Source organism: Pseudophryne corroboree, chromosome 3, assembly GCF_028390025.1.
Source record: "Pseudophryne corroboree isolate aPseCor3 chromosome 3, aPseCor3.hap2, whole genome shotgun sequence".
In the NCBI taxonomy this organism is placed as follows: domain Eukaryota; kingdom Metazoa; phylum Chordata; class Amphibia; order Anura; family Myobatrachidae; genus Pseudophryne; species Pseudophryne corroboree.
The window spans coordinates 441,702,852-441,726,851 of NC_086446.1; the positions used below are offsets into that span (position 1 = coordinate 441,702,852).

Below are 24,000 nucleotides of genomic sequence, written 5' to 3' on the forward strand. Positions count from 1 at the left end.
GAATGTATTGACCGGGAATTGAACCCGGCCTCCCACGTGGCCGGCTAGATTTCTACCACTGAACCACCAATGATCCACAGATGCTTAATTTTAGACTTACTCATGTACTTTAGTGTACAAAACAAAGCAGGAGAGTCAGGATGCCTTGCCTTGCCATCACCACAACTCCTCGGTTACCAAGCATTGCTAACTCAGTCGGTAAAGCATGAGACTCTTAATCTCAGGGTCGTGGGTTCGAGCCCTACATTGGGCGGATGTTTTTTTTCTTTTCCTGTACCATTGTATGTGGAACACTGTATACTTGCACCACCACAGCGCAAATGGCTGTCCTCACTTTCACAAAATGCACTGCCATATCAGCAAAAATTCAGGACTGCATTGGCCGGGAATCGAACAAAGGCCTCCCGCGTGGCCGGCGAGAATTCTACCACTGAACCACCAATGCTCCACAGATACTTAATTTTACACTTACTCGTGTACTTTAGTGTATGAAACAAAGCAGGAGTGTCAGGATGCCTTGCCTTGCCATCACCTCCATACATTCTCAACCAAGCCTGGCTAACTCAGTCGGTAGAGCATGAGACTCTTAATCTCAGGGTCGTGGGTTAGAGCCCCACGTTGGGCGGATGTTTTTTCTTTTCCTGTACCATTGTATGTGAAACACTATATACTTACACCACCACAGCGCAAATGGCTGTCCTCACTTTCACAAAATACACTGCCATATCAGCAAAAACTCAAGACTGCATTGGCCGGGAATCGATTCCGGGCCTCACGCGTGGCAGGCGCGAATTCTACCACTGAACCACCAATGCTCCACAGATGCCTAATTTTACACTTACTCATGTACTTTAGTGTATAAAACAAAGCAGGAGTGTCAGGATGCCTTGCCTTGCCATCACCTCCAAGCCTACGTAACCAAGCCCGACTAGCACGGTAGAGCATGAGACTCTTAATCTCAGGGTCGTGGGTTCGAGCCCCACGTTGGGCGGATGTTTTTTCTTTTCCTGTACCATTGTATGTGAAACACTATATACTTACACCACCACAGCGCAAATGGCTGTCCTCACTTTCACAAAATACACTGCCATATCAGCAAAAACTCAAGACTGCATTGGCCGGGAATCGAACCCAGGCCTCCCGCATGGCAGGCAAGAATTTTACAACTGACCCACCAATGCTCCACAGATAATTAATTTTACACTTACTCGTGTACTTTAGTGTATGAAACAAAGCAGGAGTGTCAGGATGACTTGCCTTGCCATCACCTCCATACATTCTCAACCAAGCCTGGCTAGCTCAGTCGGTAGAGCATGAGACTCTTAATCTCAGGGTCGTGGGTTCGAGCCACACGTTGGGTGGATGTTTTTTCTTTTCCTGTACCATTGTATGTGGAACACTGTATACTTGCACCACAACAGCGCAAATGGCTGTCCTCACTTTCACAAAATACACTGCCATATCAGCAAAAACTCAGGACTGCATTGGCCGGGAATCGATTTCGGGCCTCACGCGTGGCAGGCGAGAATTCTACCACTGAACCACCAATGCTCCACAGATGCCTAATTTTACACTTACTCATGTACTTTAGTGTATAAAACAAAGCAGGAGTGTCAGGATGCCTTGCCTTGCCATCACCACAACTCCTCGGTTACCAAGCATTGCTAACTCAGTCGGTAAAGCATGAGACTCTTAATCTCAGGGTCGTGGGTTCGAGCCCCACGTTGGGCGGATGTTTTTTCTTTTCCTGTACCATTGTATGTGGAACACTGTCAACTTGCACCACCACAGCACAAATGCCTGTCCTCACTTTCACAAAATGCACTGCCATATCAGCAAAAACTGAGGACTGCATTGTCCGGGAATCGAACCCGGGCCTCCCGCATGACAGGCGAGAATTCTACCTCTGAACCACCAATGCTCCACAGATACTTAATTTTATACTTACTCGTGTACTTTAGTGTATGAAACAAAGCAGGAGTGTCAGGATGCCTTGCCATCACCTCCATACATTCGCAACCAAGCCTGGCTAGCTCAATCGGTAGAGCGTGAGACTCTTAATCTCAGGGTCGTGGGTTCGAGCCCCACGTTGGGCGGATGTTTTTTCTTTTCCTGTACCATTGTATGTGGAACACTGTATACTTGCACCACAACAGCGCAAATGGCTGTCCTCACTTTCACAAAATACACTGCCCTATCAGCAAAAACTCAGGAATGTATTGACCGGGAATTGAACCCGGCCTCCCACGTGGCCGGCTAGATTTCTACCACTGAACCACCAATGATCCACAGATGCTTAATTTTAGACTTACTCATGTACTTTAGTGTACAAAACAAAGCAGGAGAGTCAGGATGCCTTGCCTTGCCATCACCACAACTCCTCGGTTACCAAGCATTGCTAACTCAGTCGGTAAAGCATGAGACTCTTAATCTCAGGGTCGTGGGTTCGAGCCCTACATTGGGCGGATGTTTTTTTTCTTTTCCTGTACCATTGTATGTGGAACACTGTATACTTGCACCACCACAGCGCAAATGGCTGTCCTCACTTTCACAAAATGCACTGCCATATCAGCAAAAATTCAGGACTGCATTGGCCGGGAATCGAACAAAGGCCTCCCGCGTGGCCGGCGAGAATTCTACCACTGAACCACCAATGCTCCACAGATACTTAATTTTACACTTACTCGTGTACTTTAGTGTATGAAACAAAGCAGGAGTGTCAGGATGCCTTGCCTTGCCATCACCTCCATACATTCTCAACCAAGCCTGGCTAACTCAGTCGGTAGAGCATGAGACTCTTAATCTCAGGGTCGTGGGTTAGAGCCCCACGTTGGGCGGATGTTTTTTCTTTTCCTGTACCATTGTATGTGAAACACTATATACTTACACCACCACAGCGCAAATGGCTGTCCTCACTTTCACAAAATACACTGCCATATCAGCAAAAACTCAAGACTGCATTGGCCGGGAATCGATTCCGGGCCTCACGCGTGGCAGGCGCGAATTCTACCACTGAACCACCAATGCTCCACAGATGCCTAATTTTACACTTACTCATGTACTTTAGTGTATAAAACAAAGCAGGAGTGTCAGGATGCCTTGCCTTGCCATCACTTCCAAGCCTACGTAACCAAGCCCGACTAGCACGGTAGAGCATGAGACTCTTAATCTCAGGGTCGTGGGTTCGAGCCCCACGTTGGGCGGATGTTTTTTCTTTTCCTGTACCATTGTATGTGAAACACTATATACTTACACCACCACAGCGCAAATGGCTGTCCTCACTTTCACAAAATACACTGCCATATCAGCAAAAACTCAAGACTGCATTGGCCGGGAATCGAACCCAGGCCTCCCGCATGGCAGGCAAGAATTTTACAACTGACCCACCAATGCTCCACAGATAATTAATTTTACACTTACTCGTGTACTTTAGTGTATGAAACAAAGCAGGAGTGTCAGGATGACTTGCCTTGCCATCACCTCCATACATTCTCAACCAAGCCTGGCTAGCTCAGTCGGTAGAGCATGAGACTCTTAATCTCAGGGTCGTGGGTTCGAGCCACACGTTGGGTGGATGTTTTTTCTTTTCCTGTACCATTGTATGTGGAACACTGTATACTTGCACCACAACAGCGCAAATGGCTGTCCTCACTTTCACAAAATACACTGCCATATCAGCAAAAACTCAGGACTGCATTGGCCGGGAATCGATTCCGGGCCTCACGCGTGGCAGGCGAGAATTCTACCACTGAACCACCAATGCTCCACAGATGCCTAATTTTACACTTACTCATGTACTTTAGTGTATAAAACAAAGCAGGAGTGTCAGGATGCCTTGCCTTGCCATCACCACAACTCCTCGGTTACCAAGCATTGCTAACTCAGTCGGTAAAGCATGAGACTCTTAATCTCAGGGTCGTGGGTTCGAGCCCCACGTTGGGCGGATGTTTTTTCTTTTCCTGTACCATTGTATGTGGAACACTGTATACTTGCACCACCACAGCGCAAATGGCTGTCCTCACTTTCACAAAATGCACTGCCATATCAGCAAAAACTCAGGACTGCATTGGCCGGGAATCGATTCCGGGCCTCACGCGTGGCAGACGAGAATTCTACCACTGAACCACCAATGCTCCACAGATGCCTAATTTTACACTTACTCATGTACTTTAGTGTATAAAACAAAGCAGGAGTGTCAGGATGCCTTGCCTTGCCATCACCTCCAAGCCTACGTAACCAAGCCCGACTAGCACAGTCGCTAGAGCATAAGACTATTAATCTTAGGGTCATGTATTTTAGCTCCATGTTGGGCAGTTGTTTTTTTCTCTACCTGTACCATTGTATGTGGAACAGTGTATACTTGCATCACCACAGCGCAAATGGCTGTCCTCACTTTCACAAAATGCACTGCCCTATCAGCAAAAACTCAGGAATGTATTGACCGGGAATTGAACCCGGCCTCCCACGTGGCCGGCTAGATTTCTACCACTGAACCACCAATGATCCAGAGATGCTTAATTTTAGACTTACTCATGTACTTTAGTATACAAAACAAAGCAGGAGAGTCAGGATGCCTTGCCTTGCCATCACCACAACTCCTCGGTTAAAAAGCATTGCTCACTCAGTCGGTAAAGCATGAGACTATTAATCTCAGGGTCATGGGTTCGAGCCCCACATTGGGCGGATGTTTTTTTTTTCTTTTCCTGTACCATTGTATGTGGAACACTGTCAACTTGCATCACCACAGCGCAAATGGCTGTCCTCACTTTCACAAAATGCACTGCCATATCAGCAAACACTCAGGACTGCATTGGCCGGGAATCGAACCCAGGCCTCCCATGTGGCAGGCGAGAATTCTACCACTGAACCACTAATGCTCCACAGAGGCCTAATTTTACACTTACTCGTGTACTTTAGTGTATAAAACAAAGCAGGAGTGTCAGGATGCTTTGCCTTGCCATCACCTCCAAGCCTACATATCCAAGCCCGACTAGCACAGTCGCTAGAGCATAAGACTATTAATCTTAGGGTCATGTATTTGAGCTCCATGTTGGGCAGCTGTTTTTTTCTCTTCCTGTACCATTGTATGTGGAACAGTGTATGATTGCATCACCACAGCGCAAATGGCTGTCCTCACTTTCACAAAATGCACTGCCCTATCAGCAAAAACTCAGGAATGTATTGACCGGGAATTGAACCCGGCCTCCCACGTGGCCGGCTAGATTTCTACCACTGAACCACCAATGATCCACAGATGCTTAATTTTAGACTTACTCATGTACTTTAGTGTACAAAACAAAGCAGGAGAGTCAGGATGCCTTGCCTTGCCATCACCACAACTCCTCGGTTACCAAGCATTGCTAAATCAGTCGGTAAAGCATGAGACTCTTAATCTCAGGGTCGTGGGTTTGAGCCCCACATTGGGCTGATGTTTTTTTTCTTTTCCTGTACCATTGTATGTGGAACACTGTCAACTTGCACCACCACAGCGCAAATGGCTGTCCTCACTTTCACAAAATGCACTGCCATATCAGCAAAAACTCAGGACTGCATTGACCGGGAATCGAACCCTGGCCTCCTGCGTGGCAGGCAAGAAGTCTACCACTGAACCACCAATGCTCCACAGATACTTAATTTTACACTTACTCGTGTATTTTAGTGTATGAAACAAAGCAGGAGTGTCAGGATGCCTTGCCTTGCCATCACCTCCATAAATTTTCACCCAAGCCTGGCTAGCTCAGTCGGTAGAGCATGAGACTCTTAATCTCAGAGTCTTGGGTTCGAACCCCACGTTGGGTGGATGTTTTTTCTTTTCCTATACCATTGTATGTGGAACACTGTATACTTGCACCACCACAGCGCAAATGGCTGTCCTCACTTTCACAAAATACACTGCCATATCAGCAAAAACTCAGGACTGCATTGGCCTGGAATCGATTCCGGGCCTCACGCGTGGCAGGCGAGAATTCTACCACTGAACCACCAATGCTCCACAGATGCCTAATTTTACACTTACTCATGTACTTTAGTGTATAAAACAAAGCAGGAGTGTCAGGATGCCTTGCCTTGCCATCACCTCCAAGCCTACATAACCAAGCCCGACTAGCACAGTCGCTAGAGCATAAGACTATTAATCTTAGGGTCATGTATTTGAGCTCCATGTTGGGCAGTTGTTTTTTTCTCTTCCTGTACCATTGTATGTGGAACAGTGTATACTTGCATCACCACAGCGCAAATGGCTGTCCTCACTTTCAAAAAATGCACTGCCCTATCAGCAAAAACTCAGGAATGTATTGACCGGGAATTGAACCCGGCCTCCCACGTGGCTGTCTAGATTTCTACCACTGAACCACCAATGATCCACAGATGCTTAATTTTAGACTTACTCATGTACTTTAGTGTACAAAACAAAGCAGGAGAGTCAGGATGCCTTGCCTTGCCATCACCACAACTCCTCGGTTACCAAGCATTGCTAACTCAGTCGGTAAAGCATGAGACTCTTAATCTTAGGGTCGTGGGTTCGAGCCCCACGTTGGGCGGATGTTTTTTCTTTTCCTGTACCATTGTATGTGGAACACTGTCAACTTGCACCACCACAGCGCAAATGGCTGTCCTCACTTTCAAAAAATGCACTGCCATATCAGCAAAAACTCAGGAATGCATTGGCCGGGAATCGAACCCAGGCCTCCCGCGTGGCAGGCGAGAATTCTACCACTGAACCACCAATGCTCCACAGATACTTAATTTTACACTTACTCGTGTACTTTAGTATATGAAACAAAGCAGGAGTGTCAGGATGCCTTGCCTTGCCATCACCTCCATACATTCTCAACCAAGCCTGGCTAACTCAGTCGGTAGAGCATGAGACTCTTAATCTCAGGGTCGTGGGTTCGAGCCCCACGTTGGGCGGATGTTTTTTCTTTTCCTGTACCATTGTATGTGGAACACTGTGTACTTGCACCACCACAGCGCAAATGGCTGTCCTCACTTTCACAAAATACACTGCCATATCAGCAAAAACTGAGGACTGCATTGGCCGGGAATCGATTCCGGGCCTCACGCGTGGCAGGCGAGAATTCTACCACTGAACCACCAATGCTCCACAGTTGCCTAATTTTACACTTACTCATGCACTTTAGTGTATAAAACAAAGCAGGAGTGTCAGGATGCCTTGCCTTGCCATCACCACAACTCCTCGGTTACCAAGCATTGCTAACTCAGTCGGTAAAGCATGAGACTCTTAATCTCAGGGTCGTGGGTTCAAGCCCCACGTTAGGCGGATGTTTTTTCTTTTCCAGTACCATTGTATGTGGATACACTGTATACTTGCACCAAAACAGCGCAAATGGCTGTCCTCACTTTCACAAAATACACTGCCATATCAGCAAAAACTCAGGACTGCATTGGCCGGGAATCGATTCCGGGCCTCACGCGTGGCAGGCGAGAAGTCTACCACTGAACCACCAATGCTCCACAGATACTTAATTTTACACTTACTCGTGTATTTTAGTGTATGAAACAAAGCAGGAGTGTCAGGATGCCTTGCCTTGCCATCGCCTCCATAGATTTTCACCCAATCCTGGCTAGCTCAGTCGGTAGAGCATGAGACTCTTAATCTCAGAGTCTTGGGTTCGAGCCCCACGTTGGGTGGATGTTTTTTCTTTTCCTATACCATTGTATGTGGAACACTGTATACTTGCACCACCACAGCGCAAATGGCTGTCCTCACTTTCACAAAATACACTGCCATATCAGCAAAAACTCAGGACTGCATTGGCCGGGAATGGATTCCGGGCCTCACGCGTGGCAGGCGAGAATTCTACCACTGAACCACCAATGCTCCACAGATGCCTAATTTTACACTTACTCATGTACTTTAGTGTATAAAACAAAGCAGGAGTGTCAGGATGCCTTGCCTTGCCATCACCTCCAAGCCTACGTAACCAAGCCCGACTAGCACAGTCGCTAGAGCATAAGACTATTAATCTTAGGGTCATGTATTTGAGCTCCATGTTGGGCAGTTGTTTTTTTCTCTTCCTGTACCATTGTATGTGGAACAGTGTATACTTGCATCACCACAGCGCAAATGGCTGTCCTCACTTTCCCAAAATGCACTGCCCTATCAGCAAAAACTCAGGAATGTATTGACCGGGAATTGAACCCGGCCTCCCACGTGGCCGTCTAGATTTCTACCACTGAACCACCAATGATCCACAGATGCTTAATTTTAGACTTACTCATGTACTTTAGTGTACAAAACAAAGCAGGAGAGTCAGGATGCCTTGCCTTGCCATCACCACAACTCCTCGGTTACCAAGCATTGCTAACTCAGTCGGTAAAGCATGAGACTCTTAATCTTAGGGTCGTGGGTTCGAGCCCCACATTGGGCGGATGTTTTTTTTCTTTTCCTGTACCATTGTATGTGGAACACTGTCAACTTGCACCACCACAGCGCAAATAGCTGTCCTCACTTTCACAAAATGCACTGCCATATCAGCAAAAATTCGGGACTGCATTGGCCGGAAATCGAACCCGTGCCTCCCGCGTGGCAGGCGAGAATTCTACCACTGAACCACCAATGCTCCACAGATACTTAATTTTACACTTACTCGTGTACTTTAGTGTATGAAACAAAGCAGGAGTGTCAGGATACCTTGCCTTGCCATCATCTCCATACATTCTCAACCAAGCCTGGCTAGCTCAGTAGGTAGAGCATGAGACTCTTAATCTTATGGTCGTGGGTTAGAGCCCCACGTTGGGCGGATGTTTTTTCTTTTCCTGTACCATTGTATGTGGAACACTGTATACTATACCACCACAGCGCAAATGGCTGTTCTCACTTTTACAAAATACACTGCCATATCAGCAAAAACTCAGGACTGCATTGTCCGGGAATCGAATCCAGGCCTCCCGCGTGGCAAGCGAGAATTCTACCACTGAACCACCAATGCTCCACAGATACTTAATTTTACACTTACTCGTGTACTTTAGTGTATGAAACAAAGCAGGAGTGTCAGGATGCCTTGCCTTGCCATCACCTCCTTAAATTCTCAACCAAGCCTGGCTAGCTCAGTCGGTACAGCATGAGACTCTTAATCTCAAGGTCGTGGGTTCGAGCCCCACATTGGGCGGATGTTTTTTCTTTTCCTGTACCATTGTATGTGGAACACTGTATACTTGCACCACAACAGCGCAAATGGCTGTCCTCACTTTCACAAAATACACTGCCATATCAGCAAAAACTCAAGACTGCATTGGCCGGGAATCGATTCCGGGCCTCACGCGTGGCAGGCGAGAATTCTACCACTGAACCACCAATGCTCCACAGATGCCTAATTTTACACTTACTCATGTACTTTAGTGTATAAAACAAAGCAGGAATGTCAGGATGCCTTGCCATCACCTCCAAGCCTACGTAACCAAGCCCGACTAGCACAGTCGCTAGAGCATAAGACTATTAATCTTAGGGTCATGTATTTGAGCTCCATGTTGGGCAGTTGTTTTTTTCTCTTCCTGTACCATTGTATGTGGAACAGTGTATACTTGCATCACCACAGCGCAAATGGCTGTCCTCACTTTCACAAAATGCACTGCCCTATCAGCAAAAACTCAGGAATGTATTGACCGGGAATTGAACCCTGCCTCCCACGTGGCCGGCTAGATTTCTACCATTGAACCACCAATGATCCACAGATGCTTAATTTTAGACTTACTCATGTACTTTAGTGTACAAAACAAAGCAGGAGAGTCAGGATGCCTTGCCTTGCCATCACCACAACTCCTCGGTTACCAAGCATTGCTAACTCAGTCGGTAAAGCATGAGACTCTTAACCTCAGGGTCGTGGGTTCGAGCCCCACATTGGGAGGATGTTTTTTTTTCTTTTCCTGTACCATTGTATGTGGAACACTGTCAACTTGCACCACCACAGCGCAAATGGCTGTCCTCACTTTCAAAAAATGCACTGCCATATCAGCAAAAACTCAGGAATGCATTGGCCGGGAATCGAACCCAGGCCTCCCGCGTGGCAGGCGTGAATTCTACCACTGAACCACCAATGCTCCACAGATACTTAATTTTACACTTACTCGTGTACTTTAGTATATGAAACAAAGCAGGAGTGTCAGGATGCCTTGCCTTGCCATCACCTCCATACATTCTCAACCAAGCCTGGCTAACTCAGTCGGTAGAGCATGAGACTCTTAATCTCAGGGTCGTGGGTTCGAGCCCCACGTTGGGCGGATGTTTTTTCTTTTCCTGTACCATTGTATGTGGAACACTGTATACTTGCACCACCACAGCGCAAATGGCTGTCCTCACTTTCACAAAATACACTGCCATATCAGCAAAAACTGAGGACTGCATTGGCCGGGAATCGATTCCGGGCCTCACGCGTGGCAGGCGAGAATTCTACCACTGAACCACCAATGCTCCACAGTTGCCTAATTTTACACTTACTCATGCACTTTAGTGTATAAAACAAAGCAGGAGTGTCAGGATGCCTTGCCTTGCCATCACCACAACTCCTCGGTTACCAAGCATTGCTAACTCAGTCGGTAAAGCATGAGACTCTTAATCTCAGGGTCGTGGGTTCAAGCCCCACGTTAGGCGGATGTTTTTTCTTTTCCAGTACCATTGTATGTGGATACACTGTATACTTGCACCACCACAGCGCAAATGGCTGTCCTCACTTTCACAAAATACACTGCCATATCAGCAAAAACTCAGGACTGCATTGGCCGGGAATGGATTCCGGGCCTCACGCGTGGCAGGCGAGAATTCTACCACTGAACCACCAATGCTCCACAGATGCCTAATTTTACACTTACTCATTTACTTTAGTGTATAAAACAAAGCAGGAGTGTCAGGATGCCTTGCCTTGCCATCACCTCCAAGCCTACGTAACCAAGCCCGACTAGCACAGTCGCTAGAGCATAAGACTATTAATCTTAGGGTCATGTATTTGAGCTCCATGTTGGGCAGTTGTTTTTTTCTCTTCCTGTACCATTGTATGTGGAACAGTGTATACTTGCATCACCACAGCGCAAATGGCTGTCCTCACTTTCACAAAATGCACTGCCCTATCAGCAAAAACTCAGGAATGTATTGACCGGGAATTGAACCCGGCCTCCCACGTGGCTGTCTAGATTTCTACCACTGAACCACCAATGATCCACAGATGCTTAATTTTAGACTTACTCATGTACTTTAGTGTACAAAACAAAGCAGGAGAGTCAGGATGCCTTGCCTTGCCATCACCACAACTCCTCGGTTACCAAGCATTGCTAACTCAGTCGGTAAAGCATGAGACTCTTAATCTTAGGGTCGTGGGCTCGAGCCCCACATTGGGCGGATGTTTTTTTTCTTTTCCTGTACCATTGTATGTGGAACACTGTCAACTTGCACCACCACAGCGCAAATGGCTGTCCTCACTTTCACAAAATGCACTGCCATATCAGCAAAAAATTCAGAACTGCATTGGCCGGAAATCGAACCCGGGACTCCCGCGTGGCAGGCGAGAATTCTACCACTGAACCACCAATGTTCCACAGATACTTAATTTTAGACTTACTCATGTACTTTAGTGTATGAAACAAAGCAGGAGTGTCAGGATGCCTTGCCTTGCCATCACCTCCTTACATTCTCAACCAAGCCTGGCTAGCTCAGTCGGTAGAGCATGAGACTCTTAATCTCAGGGTCGTGGGTTAAAGCCCCACGTTGGGCGGATGTTTTTTCTTTTCCTGTACCATTGTATGTGGAACACTGTATACTTACACCACCACAGCGCAAATGGCTGTCCTCACTTTCACAAAATACACTGCCATATCAGCAAAAACTCAGGACTGCATTGGCCGGGAATCGAACCCGGCACTCCCGCGTGGCAGGCAAGAATTCTACCACTGAACCACCAATGCTCCACAGATACTGAATTTTACACTTACTCGTGTACTTTAGTGTATGAAACAAAGCAGGAGTGTCAGGATGACTTGCCTTGCCATCACCTCCATACATTCTCAACCAAGCCTGGCTAGCTCAGTTGGTAGAGCATGAGACTCTTAATCTCAGGGTCGTGGGTTCGAGCCCCACGTTGGGTGGATGTTTTTTCTTTTCCTGTACCATTGTATGTGGAACACTGTATACTTGCACCACAACAGCGTAAATGGCTGTCCTCACTTTCACAAAATACACTGCCCTATCAGCAAAAACTCAGGAATGTATTGACCGGGAATTGAACCCGGCCTCCCACGTGGCCGGCTAGATTTCTACCACTGAACCACCAATGATCCACAGATGCTTAATTTTAGACTTACTCATGTACTTTAGTGTACAAAACAAAGCAGGAGAGCCAGGATGCCTTGCCTTGCCATCACCACAAGTCCTCGGTTACCAAGCATTGCTAACTCAGTCGGTAAAGCATGAGACTCTTAATCTCAGGGTCGTGGGTTCGAGCCCCACATAGGGCGGATGTTTTTTTTCTTTTCCTGTACCATTGTATGTGGAACACTGTCAACTTGCACCACCACAGCGCAAATGGCTGTACTCACTTTCACAAAATGCACTGCCATATCAGCAAAAATTCAGGAATTCATTGACCAGAAATCGAACCCGGGCCTCCCGCATGGCAGGCGAGAATTCTACCACTGAACCACCAATGCTCCACAGATACTTAATTTTACACTTACTCGTGTACTTTAGTGTATGAAACAAAGCAGGAGTGTCAGGATGCCTTGCCTTGCCATCACCTCCATACATTCTCAACCAAGCCTGGCTAGCTCAGTTGGTAGAGCATGAGACTCTTAATCTCAGGGTTGTGGGTTAGAGCCCCACGTTGGGCGGGTGTTTTTTCTTTTCCTGTACCATTGTATGTGGAACACTGTATACTTACACCACCACAGCGCAAATGGCTGTCCTCACTTTCACAAAATACACTGCCATATCAGCAAAAACTCAGGACTGCATTGGCCGGGAATCGAACCCGGCCCTCCCGCGTGGCAGGCAAGAATTCTACCACTGAACCACCAATGCTCCACAGATACTGAATTTTACACTTACTCGTGTACTTTAGTGTATGAAACAAAGCAGGAGTGTCAGGATGCCTTGCCTTGCCATCACCTCCATACATTCTCAACCAAGCCTGGCTAGCTCAGTTGGTAGAGCATGAGACTCTTAATCTCAGGGTCGTGGGTTCGAGCCCCACGTTGGGTGGATGTTTTTTCTTTTCCTGTACCATTGTATGTGGAACACTGTAAACTTGCACCACCACAGCGCAAATGGCTGTCCTCACTTTCACAAAATACACTGCCATATCAGCAAAAACGCAGGACTGCATTGGTCGGGAATCGATTCCGGGCCTCACGCGTGGCAGGCGAGAATTCTACCACTGAACCACCAATGCTCCACAGATGCCTAATTTTACACTTACTCATGTACTTTAGTGTATAAAACAAAGCAGGAGTGTCAGGATGCCTTGCCTTGCCATCACCTCCAAGCCTACGTAACCAAGCCCGACTAGCACAGTCGCTAGAGCATAAGACTATTAATCTTAGGGTCATGTATTTGAGCTCCATGTTGGGCAGTTGTTTTTTTCTCTTCCTGTACCATTGTATGTGGAACAGTGTATACTTGCATCACCACAGCGCAAATGGCTGTCCTCACTTTCACAAAATGCACTGCCCTATCAGCAAAAACTCAGGAATGTATTGACCGGGAATTGAACCCGGCCTCCCACGTGGCCGGCTAGATTTCTACCACTGAACCACCAATGATCAACAGATGCTTAATTTTAGACTTACTCATGTACTTTAGTGTACAAAACAAAGCAGGAGAGTCAGGATGCCTTGCCTTGCCATCACCACAACTCCTCGGTTACCAAGCATTGCTAACTCAGTCGGTAAAGCATGAGACTCTTAATCTCAGGGTCGTGGGTTCGAGCCCCAGATTGGGCAGATGTTTTTTTTCTTTTCCTGTACCATTGTATGTGGAACACTGTATACTTGCACCACCACAGCGCAAATGGCTGTCCTCACTTTCACAAAATACACTGCCATATCAGCAAAAACTCAGGACTGCATTGGCCGGGAATCGATTCCGGGCCTCACGCGTGGCAGGCAAGAATTCTACCACTGAACCACCAATGCTCCACAGATACTTAATTTTATACTTACTCGTGTACTTTAGTGTATGAAACAAAGCAGGAGTGTCAGGATGCCTTGCCATCACCTCCATACATTCGCAACCAAGCCTAGCTAGCTCAATCGGTAGAGCGTGAGACTCTTAATCTCAGGGTCGTGGGTTTGAGCCCCACATTGGGCGTATGTTTTTTCTTTTCCTGTACCATTGTATGTGGAACACTGTATACTTGCACCACAACAGCGCAAATGGCTGTCCTCACTTTCACAAAATACACTGCCCTATCAGCAAAAACTCAGGAATGTATTGACCGGGAATTGAACCCGGCCTCCCACGTGGCCGGCTAGATTTCTACCACTGAACCACCAATGATCCACAGATGCTTAATTTTAGACTTACTCATGTACTTTAGTGTACAAAACAAAGCAGGAGAGCCAGGATGCCTTGCCTTGCCATCACCATAAACACAACTCCTCGGTTACCAAGCATTGCTAACTCAGTCGGTAAAGCATGAGACTCTTAATCTCAGAGTCGTGGGTTCGAGCCCCACATTGGGCGGATGTTTTTTTTATTTTCCTGTACCATTGTATGTGGAACACTGTCAACTTGCACCACCACAGCGCAAATGGCTGTACTCACTTTCACAAAATGCACTGCCATATCAGCAAAAATTCAGGAATTCATTGGCCGGAAATCGAACCCGGGCCTCCCGCATGGCAGGCGAGAATTCTACCACTGAACCACCAATGCTCCACAGATACTTAATTTTACACTTACTCGTGTACTTTAGTGTATGAAACAAAGCAGGAGTGTCAGGATGCCTTGCCTTGCCATCACCTCCATACATTCTCAACCAAGCCTGGCTAGCTCAGTCGGTAGAGCATGAGACTCTTAATCTCAGGGTTGTGGGTTAGAGCCCCACGTTGGGCGGATGTTTTTTCTTTTCCTGTACCATTGTATGTGGAACAATGTATACTTACACCACCACAGCGCAAATGTCTGTCCTCACTTTCACAAAATACACTGCCATATCAGCAAAAACTCAGGACTGCATTGGCCGGGAATCGAACCCGGCCCTCCCGCGTGGCAAGCAAGAATTCTACCACTGAACCACCAATGCTCCACAGATACTGAATTTTACACTTACTCGTGTACTTTAGTGTATGAAACAAAGCAGGAGTGTCTTGATGCCTTGCCTTGCCATCACCTCCATACATTCTCAACCAAGCCTGGCTAGCTCAGTCGGTAGAGCATGAGACTCTTAATCTCAGGGTCGTGGGTTCGAGCCCCACGTTGGGTGGATGTTTTTTCTTTTCCTGTACCATTGTATGTGGAACACTGTAAACTTGCACCACCACAGCGCAAATGGCTGTCCTCACCTTCACAAAATACACTGCCATATCAGCAAAAACGCAGGACTGCATTGGTCGGGAATCGATTCCGGGCCTCACGCGTGGCAGGCGAGAATTCTACCACTGAACCACCAATGCTCCACAGATGCCTAATTTTACACTTACTCATGTACTTTAGTGTATAAAACAAAGCAGGAGTGTCAGGATGCCTTGCCTTGCCATCACCTCCAAGCCTACGTAACCAAGCCCGACTAGCACAGTCGCTAGAGCATAAGACTATTAATCTTAGGGTCATGTATTTGAGCTCCATGTTGGGCAGTTGTTTTTTTCTCTTCCTGTACCATTGTATGTGGAACAGTGTATACTTGCATCACCACAGCGCAAATGGCTGTCCTCACTTTCACAAAATGCACTGCCCTATCAGCAAAAACTCAGGAATGTATTGACCGGGAATTGAACCCGGCCTCCCACGTGGCCGGCTAGATTTCTACCACTGAACCACCAATGATCAACAGATGCTTAATTTTAGACTTACTCATGTACTTTAGTGTACAAAACAAAGCAGGAGAGTCAGGATGCCTTGCCTTGCCATCACCACAACTCCTCGGTTACCAAGCATTGCTAACTCAGTCGGTAAAGCATGAGACTCTTAATCTCAGGGTCGTGGGTTCGAGCCCCACATTGGGCAGATGTTTTTTTTCTTTTCCTGTACCATTGTATGTGGAACACTGTATACTTGCACCACCACAGCGCAAATGGCTGTCCTCACTTTCACAAAATACACTGCCATATCAGCAAAAACTCAGGACTGCATTGGCCGGGAATCGATTCCGGGCCTCACGCGTGGCAGGCGAGAATTCTACCACTGAACCACCAATGCTCCACAGATACTTAATTTTATACTTACTCGTGTACTTTAGTGTATGAAACAAAGCAGGAGTGTCAGGATGCCTTGCCATCACCTCCATACATTCGCAACCAAGCCTAGCTAGCTCAATCGGTAGAGCGTGAGACTCTTAATCTCAGGGTCGTGGGTTTGAGCCCCACATTGGGCGTATGTTTTTTCTTTTCCTGTACCATTGTATGTGGAACACTGTATACTTGCACCACAACAGCGCAAATGGCTGTCCTCACTTTCACAAAATACACTGCCCTATCAGCAAAAACTCAGGAATGTATTGACCGGGAATTGAACCCGGCCTCCCACGTGGCCGGCTAGATTTCTACCACTGAACCACCAATGATCCACAGATGCTTAATTTTAGACTTACTCATGTACTTTAGTGTACAAAACAAAGCAGGAGAGCCAGGATGCCTTGCCTTGCCATCACCATAAACACAACTCCTCGGTTACCAAGCATTGCTAACTCAGTCGGTAAAGCATGAGACTCTTAATCTCAGAGTCGTGGGTTCGAGCCCCACATTGGGCGGATGTTTTTTTTATTTTCCTGTACCATTGTATGTGGAACACTGTCAACTTGCACCACCACAGCGCAAATGGCTGTACTCACTTTCACAAAATGCACTGCCATATCAGCAAAAATTCAGGAATTCATTGGCCGGAAATCGAACCCGGGCCTCCCGCATGGCAGGCGAGAATTCTACCACTGAACCACCAATGCTCCACAGATACTTAATTTTACACTTACTCGTGTACTTTAGTGTATGAAACAAAGCAGGAGTGTCAGGATGCCTTGCCTTGCCATCACCTCCATACATTCTCAACCAAGCCTGGCTAGCTCAGTCGGTAGAGCATGAGACTCTTAATCTCAGGGTTGTGGGTTAGAGCCCCACGTTGGGCGGATGTTTTTTCTTTTCCTGTACCATTGTATGTGGAACACTGTATACTTACACCACCACAGCGCAAATGGCTGTCCTCACTTTCACAAAATACACTGCCATATCAGCAAAAACTCAGGACTGCATTGGCCGGGAATCGAACCCGGCCCTCCCGCATGGCAGGCAAGAATTCTACCACTGAACCACCAATGCTCCACAGATACTGAATTTTACACTTACTCGTGTACTTTAGTGTATGAAACAAAGCAGGAGTGTCAGGATGCCTTGCCTTGCCATCACCTCCATACATTCTCAACCAAGCCTGGCTAGCTCAGTCGGTAGAGCATGAGACTCTTAATCTCAGGGTCGTGGGTTCGAGCCCCACGTTGGGTGGATGTTTTTTCTTTTCCTGTACCATTGTATGTGGAACACTGTAAACTTGCACCACCACAGCGCAAATGGCTGTCCTCACTTTCACAAAATACACTGCCATATCAGCAAAAACGCAGGACTGCATTGGTCGGGAATCGATTCCGGGCCTCACGCGTGGCAGGCGAGAATTCTACCACTGAACCACCAATGCTCCACAGATGCCTAATTTTACACTTACTCATGTACTTTAGTGTATAAAACAAAGCAGGAGTGTCAGGATGCCTTGCCTTGCCATCACCTCCAAGCCTACGTAACCAAGCCCGACTAGCACAGTCGCTAGAGCATAAGACTATTAATCTTAGGGTCATGTATTTGAGCTCCATGTTGGGCAGTTGTTTTTTTCTCTTCCTGTACCATTGTATGTGGAACAGTGTATACTTGCATCACCACAGCGCAAATGGCTGTCCTCACTTTCACAAAATGCACTGCCCTATCAGCAAAAACTCAGGAATGTATTGACCGGGAATTGAACCCGGCCTCCCACGTGGCCGGCTAGATTTCTACCACTGAACCACCAATGATCAACAGATGCTTAATTTTAGACTTACTCATGTACTTTAGTGTACAAAACAAAGCAGGAGAGTCAGGATGCCTTGCCTTGCCATCACCACAACTCCTCGGTTACCAAGCATTGCTAACTCAGTCGGTAAAGCATGAGACTCTTAATCTCAGGGTCGTGGGTTCGAGCCCCAGATTGGGCAGATGTTTTTTTTCTTTTCCTGTACCATTGTATGTGGAACACTGTATACTTGCACCACCACAGCGCAAATGGCTGTCCTCACTTTCACAAAATACACTGCCATATCAGCAAAAACTCAGGACTGCATTGGCCGGGAATCGATTCCGGGCCTCACGCGTGGCAGGCAAGAATTCTACCACTGAACCACCAATGCTCCACAGATACTTAATTTTATACTTACTCGTGTACTTTAGTGTATGAAACAAAGCAGGAGTGTCAGGATGCCTTGCCATCACCTCCATACATTTGCAACCAAGCCTAGCTAGCTCAATCGGTAGAGCGTGAGACTCTTAATCTCAGGGTCGTGGGTTTGAGCCCCACATTGGGCGTATGTTTTTTCTTTTCCTGTACCATTGTATGTGGAACACTGTATACTTGCACCACAACAGCGCAAATGGCTGTCCTCACTTTCACAAAATACACTGCCCTATCAGCAAAAACTCAGGAATGTATTGACCGGGAATTGAACCCGGCCTCCCACGTGGCCGGCTAGATTTCTACCACTGAACCACCAATGATCCACAGATGCTTAATTTTAGACTTACTCATGTACTTTAGTGTATAAAACAAAGCAGGAGAGCCAGGATGCCTTGCCTTGCCATCACCACAACTCCTCGGTTACCAAGCATTGCTAACTCAGTCGGTAAAGCATGAGACTCTTAATCTCAGGGTCGTGGGTTCGAGCCCCACATTGGGCGGATGTTTTTTTTCTTTTCCTGTACCATTGTATGTGGAACACTGTCAACTTGCACCACCACAGCGCAAATGGCTGTACTCACTTTCACAAAATGCACTGCCATATCAGCAAAAATTCAGGAATTCATTGGCCGGAAATCGAACCCGGGCCTCCCGCATGGCAGGCGAGAATTCTACCACTGAACCACCAATGCTCCACAGATACTTAATTTTACACTTACTCGTGTACTTTAGTGTATGAAACAAAGCAGGAGTGTCAGGATGCCTTGCCTTGCCATCACCTCCACACATTCTCAACCAAGCCTGGCTAGCTCAGTCGGTAGAGCATGAGACTCTTAATCTCAGGGTTGTGGGTTAGAGCCCCACGTTGGGCGGATGTTTTTTCTTTTCCTGTACCATTGTATGTGGAACAATGTATACTTACACCACCACAGCGCAAATGTCTGTCCTCACTTTCACAAAATACACTGCCATATCAGCAAAAACTCAGGACTGCATTGGCCGGGAATCGAACCCGGCCCTCCCGCGTGGCAAGCAAGAATTCTACCACTGAACCACCAATGCTCCACAGATACTGAATTTTACACTTACTCGTGTACTTTAGTGTATGAAACAAAGCAGGAGTGTCTTGATGCCTTGCCTTGCCATCACCTCCATACATTCTCAACCAAGCCTGGCTAGCTCAGTCGGTAGAGCATGAGACTCTTAATCTCAGGGTCGTGGGTTCGAGCCCCACGTTGGGTGGATGTTTTTTCTTTTCCTGTACCATTGTATGTGGAACACTGTAAACTTGCACCACCACAGCGCAAATGGCTGTCCTCACCTTCACAAAATACACTGCCATATCAGCAAAAACGCAGGACTGCATTGGTCGGGAATCGATTCCGGGCCTCACGCGTGGCAGGCGAGAATTCTACCACTGAACCACCAATGCTCCACAGATGCCTAATTTTACACTTACTCATGTACTTTAGTGTATAAAACAAAGCAGGAGTGTCAGGATGCCTTGCCTTGCCATCACCTCCAAGCCTACGTAACCAAGCCCGACTAGCACAGTCGCTAGAGCATAAGACTATTAATCTTAGGGTCATGTATTTGAGCTCCATGTTGGGCAGTTGTTTTTTTCTCTTCCTGTACCATTGTATGTGGAACAGTGTATACTTGCATCACCACAGCGCAAATGGCTGTCCTCACTTTCACAAAATGCACTGCCCTATCAGCAAAAACTCAGGAATGTATTGACCGGGAATTGAACCCGGCCTCCCACGTGGCCGGCTAGATTTCTACCACTGAACCACCAATGATCAACAGATGCTTAATTTTAGACTTACTCATGTACTTTAGTGTACAAAACAAAGCAGGAGAGTCAGGATGCCTTGCCTTGCCATCACCACAACTCCTCGGTTACCAAGCATTGCTAACTCAGTCGGTAAAGCATGAGACTCTTAATCTCAGGGTCGTGGGTTCGAGCCCCACATTGGGCAGATGTTTTTTTTCTTTTCCTGTACCATTGTATGTGGAACACTGTATACTTGCACCACCACAGCGCAAATGGCTGTCCTCACTTTCACAAAATACACTGCCATATCAGCAAAAACTCAGGACTGCATTGGCCGGGAATCGATTCCGGGCCTCACGCGTGGCAGGCGAGAATTCTACCACTGAACCACCAATGCTCCACAGATACTTAATTTTATACTTACTCGTGTACTTTAGTGTATGAAACAAAGCAGGAGTGTCAGGATGCCTTGCCATCACCTCCATACATTCGCAACCAAGCCTAGCTAGCTCAATCGGTAGAGCGTGAGACTCTTAATCTCAGGGTCGTGGGTTTGAGCCCCACATTGGGCGTATGTTTTTTCTTTTCCTGTACCATTGTATGTGGAACACTGTATACTTGCACCACAACAGCGCAAATGGCTGTCCTCACTTTCACAAAATACACTGCCCTATCAGCAAAAACTCAGGAATGTATTGACCGGGAATTGAACCCGGCCTCCCACGTGGCCGGCTAGATTTCTACCACTGAACCACCAATGATCCACAGATGCTTAATTTTAGACTTACTCATGTACTTTAGTGTACAAAACAAAGCAGGAGAGCCAGGATGCCTTGCCTTGCCATCACCATAAACACAACTCCTCGGTTACCAAGCATTGCTAACTCAGTCGGTAAAGCATGAGACTCTTAATCTCAGAGTCGTGGGTTCGAGCCCCACATTGGGCGGATGTTTTTTTTATTTTCCTGTACCATTGTATGTGGAACACTGTCAACTTGCACCACCACAGCGCAAATGGCTGTACTCACTTTCACAAAATGCACTGCCATATCAGCAAAAATTCAGGAATTCATTGGCCGGAAATCGAACCCGGGCCTCCCGCATGGCAGGCGAGAATTCTACCACTGAACCACCAATGCTCCACAGATACTTAATTTTACACTTACTCGTGTACTTTAGTGTATGAAACAAAGCAGGAGTGTCAGGATGCCTTGCCTTGCCATCACCTCCATACATTCTCAACCAAGCCTGGCTAGCTCAGTCGGTAGAGCATGAGACTCTTAATCTCAGGGTTGTGGGTTAGAGCCCCACGTTGGGCGGATGTTTTTTCTTTTCCTGTACCATTGTATGTGGAACACTGTATACTTACACCACCACAGCGCAAATGGCTGTCCTCACTTTCACAAAATACACTGCCATATCAGCAAAAACTCAGGACTGCATTGGCCGGGAATCGAACCCGGCCCTCCCGCATGGCAGGCAAGAATTCTACCACTGAACCACCAATGCTCCACAGATACTGAATTTTACACTTACTCGTGTACTTTAGTGTATGAAACAAAGCAGGAGTGTCAGGATGCCTTGCCTTGCCATCACCTCCATACATTCTCAACCAAGCCTGGCTAGCTCAGTCGGTAGAGCATGAGACTCTTAATCTCAGGGTCGTGGGTTCGAGCCCCACGTTGGGTGGATGTTTTTTCTTTTCCTGTACCATTGTATGTGGAACACTGTAAACTTGCACCACCACAGCGCAAATGGCTGTCCTCACTTTCACAAAATACACTGCCATATCAGCAAAAACGCAGGACTGCATTGGTCGGGAATCGATTCCGGGCCTCACGCGTGGCAGGCGAGAATTCTACCACTGAACCACCAATGCTCCACAGATGCCTAATTTTACACTTACTCATGTACTTTAGTGTATAAAACAAAGCAGGAGTGTCAGGATGCCTTGCCTTGCCATCACCTCCAAGCCTACGTAACCAAGCCCGACTAGCACAGTCGCTAGAGCATAAGACTATTAATCTTAGGGTCATGTATTTGAGCTCCATGTTGGGCAGTTGTTTTTTTCTCTTCCTGTACCATTGTATGTGGAACAGTGTATACTTGCATCACCACAGCGCAAATGGCTGTCCTCACTTTCACAAAATGCACTGCCCTATCAGCAAAAACTCAGGAATGTATTGACCGGGAATTGAACCCGGCCTCCCACGTGGCCGGCTAGATTTCTACCACTGAACCACCAATGATCCACAGATGCTTAATTTTAGACTTACTCATGTACTTTAGTGTACAAAACAAAGCAGGAGAGTCAGGATGCCTTGCCTTGCCATCACCACAACTCTTCGGTTACCAAGCATTGCTAACTCAGTCGGTAAAGCATGAGACTCTTAATCTCAGGGTCGTGGGTTCGAGCCCCACATTGGGCAGATGTTTTTTTTCTTTTCCTGTACCATTGTATGTGGAACACTGTATACTTGCACCACCACAGCGCAAATGGCTGTCCTCACTTTCACAAAATACACTGCCATATCAGCAAAAACTCAGGACTGCATTGGCCGGGAATCGATTCCGGGCCTCACGCGTGGCAGGCGAGAATTCTACCACTGAACCACCAATGCTCCACAGATACTTAATTTTATACTTACTCGTGTACTTTAGTGTATGAAACAAAGCAGGAGTGTCAGGATGCCTTGCCATCACCTCCATACATTCGCAACCAAGCCTAGCTAGCTCAATCGGTAGAGCGTGAGACTCTTAATCTCAGGGTCGTGGGTTTGAGCCCCACATTGGGCGTATGTTTTTTCTTTTCCTGTACCATTGTATGTGGAACACTGTATACTTGCACCACAACAGCGCAAATGGCTGTCCTCACTTTCACAAAATACACTGCCCTATCAGCAAAAACTCAGGAATGTATTGACCGGGAATTGAACCCGGCCTCCCACGTGGCCGGCTAGATTTCTACCACTGAACCACCAATGATCCATAGATGCTTAATTTTAGACTAACTCATGTACTTTAGTGTACAAAACAAAGCAGGAGAGCCAGGATGCCTTGCCTTGCCATCACCACAACTCCTCGGTTAACAAGCATTGCTAACTCAGTCGGTAAAGCATGAGACTCTTAATCTCAGGGTCGTGGGTTCGAGCCCCACATTGGGCGGATGTTTTTTTTCTTTTCCTGTACCATTGTATGTGGAACACTGTCAACTTGCACCACCACAGCGCAAATGGCTGTACTCACTTTCACAAAATACACTGCCATATCAGCAAAAACGCAGGACTGCATTGGTCGGGAATCGATTCCGGGCCTCACGCGTGGCAGGCGAGAATTCTACCACTGAACCACCAATGCTCCACAGATGCCTAATTTTACACTTACTCATGTACTTTAGTGTATAAAACAAAGCAGGAGTGTCAGGATGCCTTGCCTTGCCATCACCTCCAAGCCTACGTAACCAAGCCCGACTAGCACAGTCGCTAGAGCATAAGACTATTAATCTTTGGGTCATGTATTTGAGCTCCATGTTGGGCAGTTGTTTTTTTCTCTTCCTGTACCATTGTATGTGGAACAGTGTATACTTGCATCACCA

The 24,000-nt window shown here is 46.9% G+C and overlaps 39 non-coding genes across 39 annotated transcripts; 26 read left to right on the forward strand and 13 right to left on the reverse strand.

The window, feature by feature from the left end:
* Positions 1-552: 552 nt before the first annotated feature.
* Positions 553-625, forward strand: TRNAK-CUU (transfer RNA lysine (anticodon CUU)). Its single transcript has one exon. It is a non-coding gene; the product is annotated as a tRNA-Lys (tRNA).
* Positions 626-744: 119 nt separating this feature from the next.
* On the reverse strand, positions 745-815 carry TRNAG-GCC (transfer RNA glycine (anticodon GCC)). Its single transcript has one exon. It is a non-coding gene; the product is annotated as a tRNA-Gly (tRNA).
* A 473-nt stretch (positions 816-1,288) lies between these two features.
* On the forward strand, positions 1,289-1,361 carry TRNAK-CUU (transfer RNA lysine (anticodon CUU)). Its single transcript has one exon. It is a non-coding gene; the product is annotated as a tRNA-Lys (tRNA).
* Positions 1,362-1,850: 489 nt separating this feature from the next.
* On the reverse strand, positions 1,851-1,921 carry TRNAD-GUC (transfer RNA aspartic acid (anticodon GUC)). Its single transcript has one exon. It is a non-coding gene; the product is annotated as a tRNA-Asp (tRNA).
* Positions 1,922-2,023: 102 nt separating this feature from the next.
* TRNAK-CUU (transfer RNA lysine (anticodon CUU)) lies at positions 2,024-2,096 on the forward strand. Its single transcript has one exon. It is a non-coding gene; the product is annotated as a tRNA-Lys (tRNA).
* A 668-nt stretch (positions 2,097-2,764) lies between these two features.
* On the forward strand, positions 2,765-2,837 carry TRNAK-CUU (transfer RNA lysine (anticodon CUU)). The gene has a single exon. It is a non-coding gene; the product is annotated as a tRNA-Lys (tRNA).
* Positions 2,838-2,956: 119 nt separating this feature from the next.
* TRNAG-GCC (transfer RNA glycine (anticodon GCC)) lies at positions 2,957-3,027 on the reverse strand. The gene has a single exon. It is a non-coding gene; the product is annotated as a tRNA-Gly (tRNA).
* Positions 3,028-3,500: 473 nt separating this feature from the next.
* Positions 3,501-3,573, forward strand: TRNAK-CUU (transfer RNA lysine (anticodon CUU)). The gene has a single exon. It is a non-coding gene; the product is annotated as a tRNA-Lys (tRNA).
* Positions 3,574-6,658: 3,085 nt separating this feature from the next.
* On the reverse strand, positions 6,659-6,729 carry TRNAG-GCC (transfer RNA glycine (anticodon GCC)). Its single transcript has one exon. It is a non-coding gene; the product is annotated as a tRNA-Gly (tRNA).
* Positions 6,730-6,836: 107 nt separating this feature from the next.
* Positions 6,837-6,909, forward strand: TRNAK-CUU (transfer RNA lysine (anticodon CUU)). The gene has a single exon. It is a non-coding gene; the product is annotated as a tRNA-Lys (tRNA).
* A 1,602-nt stretch (positions 6,910-8,511) lies between these two features.
* TRNAG-GCC (transfer RNA glycine (anticodon GCC)) lies at positions 8,512-8,582 on the reverse strand. The gene has a single exon. It is a non-coding gene; the product is annotated as a tRNA-Gly (tRNA).
* A 107-nt stretch (positions 8,583-8,689) lies between these two features.
* Positions 8,690-8,762, forward strand: TRNAK-CUU (transfer RNA lysine (anticodon CUU)). The gene has a single exon. It is a non-coding gene; the product is annotated as a tRNA-Lys (tRNA).
* Positions 8,763-9,058: 296 nt separating this feature from the next.
* Positions 9,059-9,131, forward strand: TRNAK-CUU (transfer RNA lysine (anticodon CUU)). The gene has a single exon. It is a non-coding gene; the product is annotated as a tRNA-Lys (tRNA).
* An 857-nt stretch (positions 9,132-9,988) lies between these two features.
* TRNAG-GCC (transfer RNA glycine (anticodon GCC)) lies at positions 9,989-10,059 on the reverse strand. The gene has a single exon. It is a non-coding gene; the product is annotated as a tRNA-Gly (tRNA).
* Positions 10,060-10,166: 107 nt separating this feature from the next.
* Positions 10,167-10,239, forward strand: TRNAK-CUU (transfer RNA lysine (anticodon CUU)). The gene has a single exon. It is a non-coding gene; the product is annotated as a tRNA-Lys (tRNA).
* A 1,233-nt stretch (positions 10,240-11,472) lies between these two features.
* Positions 11,473-11,543, reverse strand: TRNAG-GCC (transfer RNA glycine (anticodon GCC)). The gene has a single exon. It is a non-coding gene; the product is annotated as a tRNA-Gly (tRNA).
* Positions 11,544-11,650: 107 nt separating this feature from the next.
* TRNAK-CUU (transfer RNA lysine (anticodon CUU)) lies at positions 11,651-11,723 on the forward strand. The gene has a single exon. It is a non-coding gene; the product is annotated as a tRNA-Lys (tRNA).
* Positions 11,724-11,842: 119 nt separating this feature from the next.
* Positions 11,843-11,913, reverse strand: TRNAG-GCC (transfer RNA glycine (anticodon GCC)). Its single transcript has one exon. It is a non-coding gene; the product is annotated as a tRNA-Gly (tRNA).
* Positions 11,914-12,020: 107 nt separating this feature from the next.
* Positions 12,021-12,093, forward strand: TRNAK-CUU (transfer RNA lysine (anticodon CUU)). Its single transcript has one exon. It is a non-coding gene; the product is annotated as a tRNA-Lys (tRNA).
* A 668-nt stretch (positions 12,094-12,761) lies between these two features.
* Positions 12,762-12,834, forward strand: TRNAK-CUU (transfer RNA lysine (anticodon CUU)). The gene has a single exon. It is a non-coding gene; the product is annotated as a tRNA-Lys (tRNA).
* A 119-nt stretch (positions 12,835-12,953) lies between these two features.
* Positions 12,954-13,024, reverse strand: TRNAG-GCC (transfer RNA glycine (anticodon GCC)). The gene has a single exon. It is a non-coding gene; the product is annotated as a tRNA-Gly (tRNA).
* A 107-nt stretch (positions 13,025-13,131) lies between these two features.
* TRNAK-CUU (transfer RNA lysine (anticodon CUU)) lies at positions 13,132-13,204 on the forward strand. The gene has a single exon. It is a non-coding gene; the product is annotated as a tRNA-Lys (tRNA).
* Positions 13,205-14,238: 1,034 nt separating this feature from the next.
* TRNAK-CUU (transfer RNA lysine (anticodon CUU)) lies at positions 14,239-14,311 on the forward strand. The gene has a single exon. It is a non-coding gene; the product is annotated as a tRNA-Lys (tRNA).
* Positions 14,312-14,985: 674 nt separating this feature from the next.
* On the forward strand, positions 14,986-15,058 carry TRNAK-CUU (transfer RNA lysine (anticodon CUU)). The gene has a single exon. It is a non-coding gene; the product is annotated as a tRNA-Lys (tRNA).
* A 119-nt stretch (positions 15,059-15,177) lies between these two features.
* TRNAG-GCC (transfer RNA glycine (anticodon GCC)) lies at positions 15,178-15,248 on the reverse strand. Its single transcript has one exon. It is a non-coding gene; the product is annotated as a tRNA-Gly (tRNA).
* Positions 15,249-15,355: 107 nt separating this feature from the next.
* Positions 15,356-15,428, forward strand: TRNAK-CUU (transfer RNA lysine (anticodon CUU)). Its single transcript has one exon. It is a non-coding gene; the product is annotated as a tRNA-Lys (tRNA).
* A 1,034-nt stretch (positions 15,429-16,462) lies between these two features.
* On the forward strand, positions 16,463-16,535 carry TRNAK-CUU (transfer RNA lysine (anticodon CUU)). Its single transcript has one exon. It is a non-coding gene; the product is annotated as a tRNA-Lys (tRNA).
* Positions 16,536-17,209: 674 nt separating this feature from the next.
* Positions 17,210-17,282, forward strand: TRNAK-CUU (transfer RNA lysine (anticodon CUU)). Its single transcript has one exon. It is a non-coding gene; the product is annotated as a tRNA-Lys (tRNA).
* A 119-nt stretch (positions 17,283-17,401) lies between these two features.
* TRNAG-GCC (transfer RNA glycine (anticodon GCC)) lies at positions 17,402-17,472 on the reverse strand. Its single transcript has one exon. It is a non-coding gene; the product is annotated as a tRNA-Gly (tRNA).
* Positions 17,473-17,579: 107 nt separating this feature from the next.
* TRNAK-CUU (transfer RNA lysine (anticodon CUU)) lies at positions 17,580-17,652 on the forward strand. The gene has a single exon. It is a non-coding gene; the product is annotated as a tRNA-Lys (tRNA).
* A 1,034-nt stretch (positions 17,653-18,686) lies between these two features.
* TRNAK-CUU (transfer RNA lysine (anticodon CUU)) lies at positions 18,687-18,759 on the forward strand. The gene has a single exon. It is a non-coding gene; the product is annotated as a tRNA-Lys (tRNA).
* Positions 18,760-19,427: 668 nt separating this feature from the next.
* TRNAK-CUU (transfer RNA lysine (anticodon CUU)) lies at positions 19,428-19,500 on the forward strand. Its single transcript has one exon. It is a non-coding gene; the product is annotated as a tRNA-Lys (tRNA).
* A 119-nt stretch (positions 19,501-19,619) lies between these two features.
* TRNAG-GCC (transfer RNA glycine (anticodon GCC)) lies at positions 19,620-19,690 on the reverse strand. The gene has a single exon. It is a non-coding gene; the product is annotated as a tRNA-Gly (tRNA).
* Positions 19,691-19,797: 107 nt separating this feature from the next.
* On the forward strand, positions 19,798-19,870 carry TRNAK-CUU (transfer RNA lysine (anticodon CUU)). Its single transcript has one exon. It is a non-coding gene; the product is annotated as a tRNA-Lys (tRNA).
* Positions 19,871-20,904: 1,034 nt separating this feature from the next.
* TRNAK-CUU (transfer RNA lysine (anticodon CUU)) lies at positions 20,905-20,977 on the forward strand. Its single transcript has one exon. It is a non-coding gene; the product is annotated as a tRNA-Lys (tRNA).
* A 674-nt stretch (positions 20,978-21,651) lies between these two features.
* On the forward strand, positions 21,652-21,724 carry TRNAK-CUU (transfer RNA lysine (anticodon CUU)). Its single transcript has one exon. It is a non-coding gene; the product is annotated as a tRNA-Lys (tRNA).
* Positions 21,725-21,843: 119 nt separating this feature from the next.
* Positions 21,844-21,914, reverse strand: TRNAG-GCC (transfer RNA glycine (anticodon GCC)). The gene has a single exon. It is a non-coding gene; the product is annotated as a tRNA-Gly (tRNA).
* Positions 21,915-22,021: 107 nt separating this feature from the next.
* On the forward strand, positions 22,022-22,094 carry TRNAK-CUU (transfer RNA lysine (anticodon CUU)). The gene has a single exon. It is a non-coding gene; the product is annotated as a tRNA-Lys (tRNA).
* Positions 22,095-23,128: 1,034 nt separating this feature from the next.
* Positions 23,129-23,201, forward strand: TRNAK-CUU (transfer RNA lysine (anticodon CUU)). Its single transcript has one exon. It is a non-coding gene; the product is annotated as a tRNA-Lys (tRNA).
* The last annotated feature ends 799 nt before the right edge of the window (positions 23,202-24,000 follow it).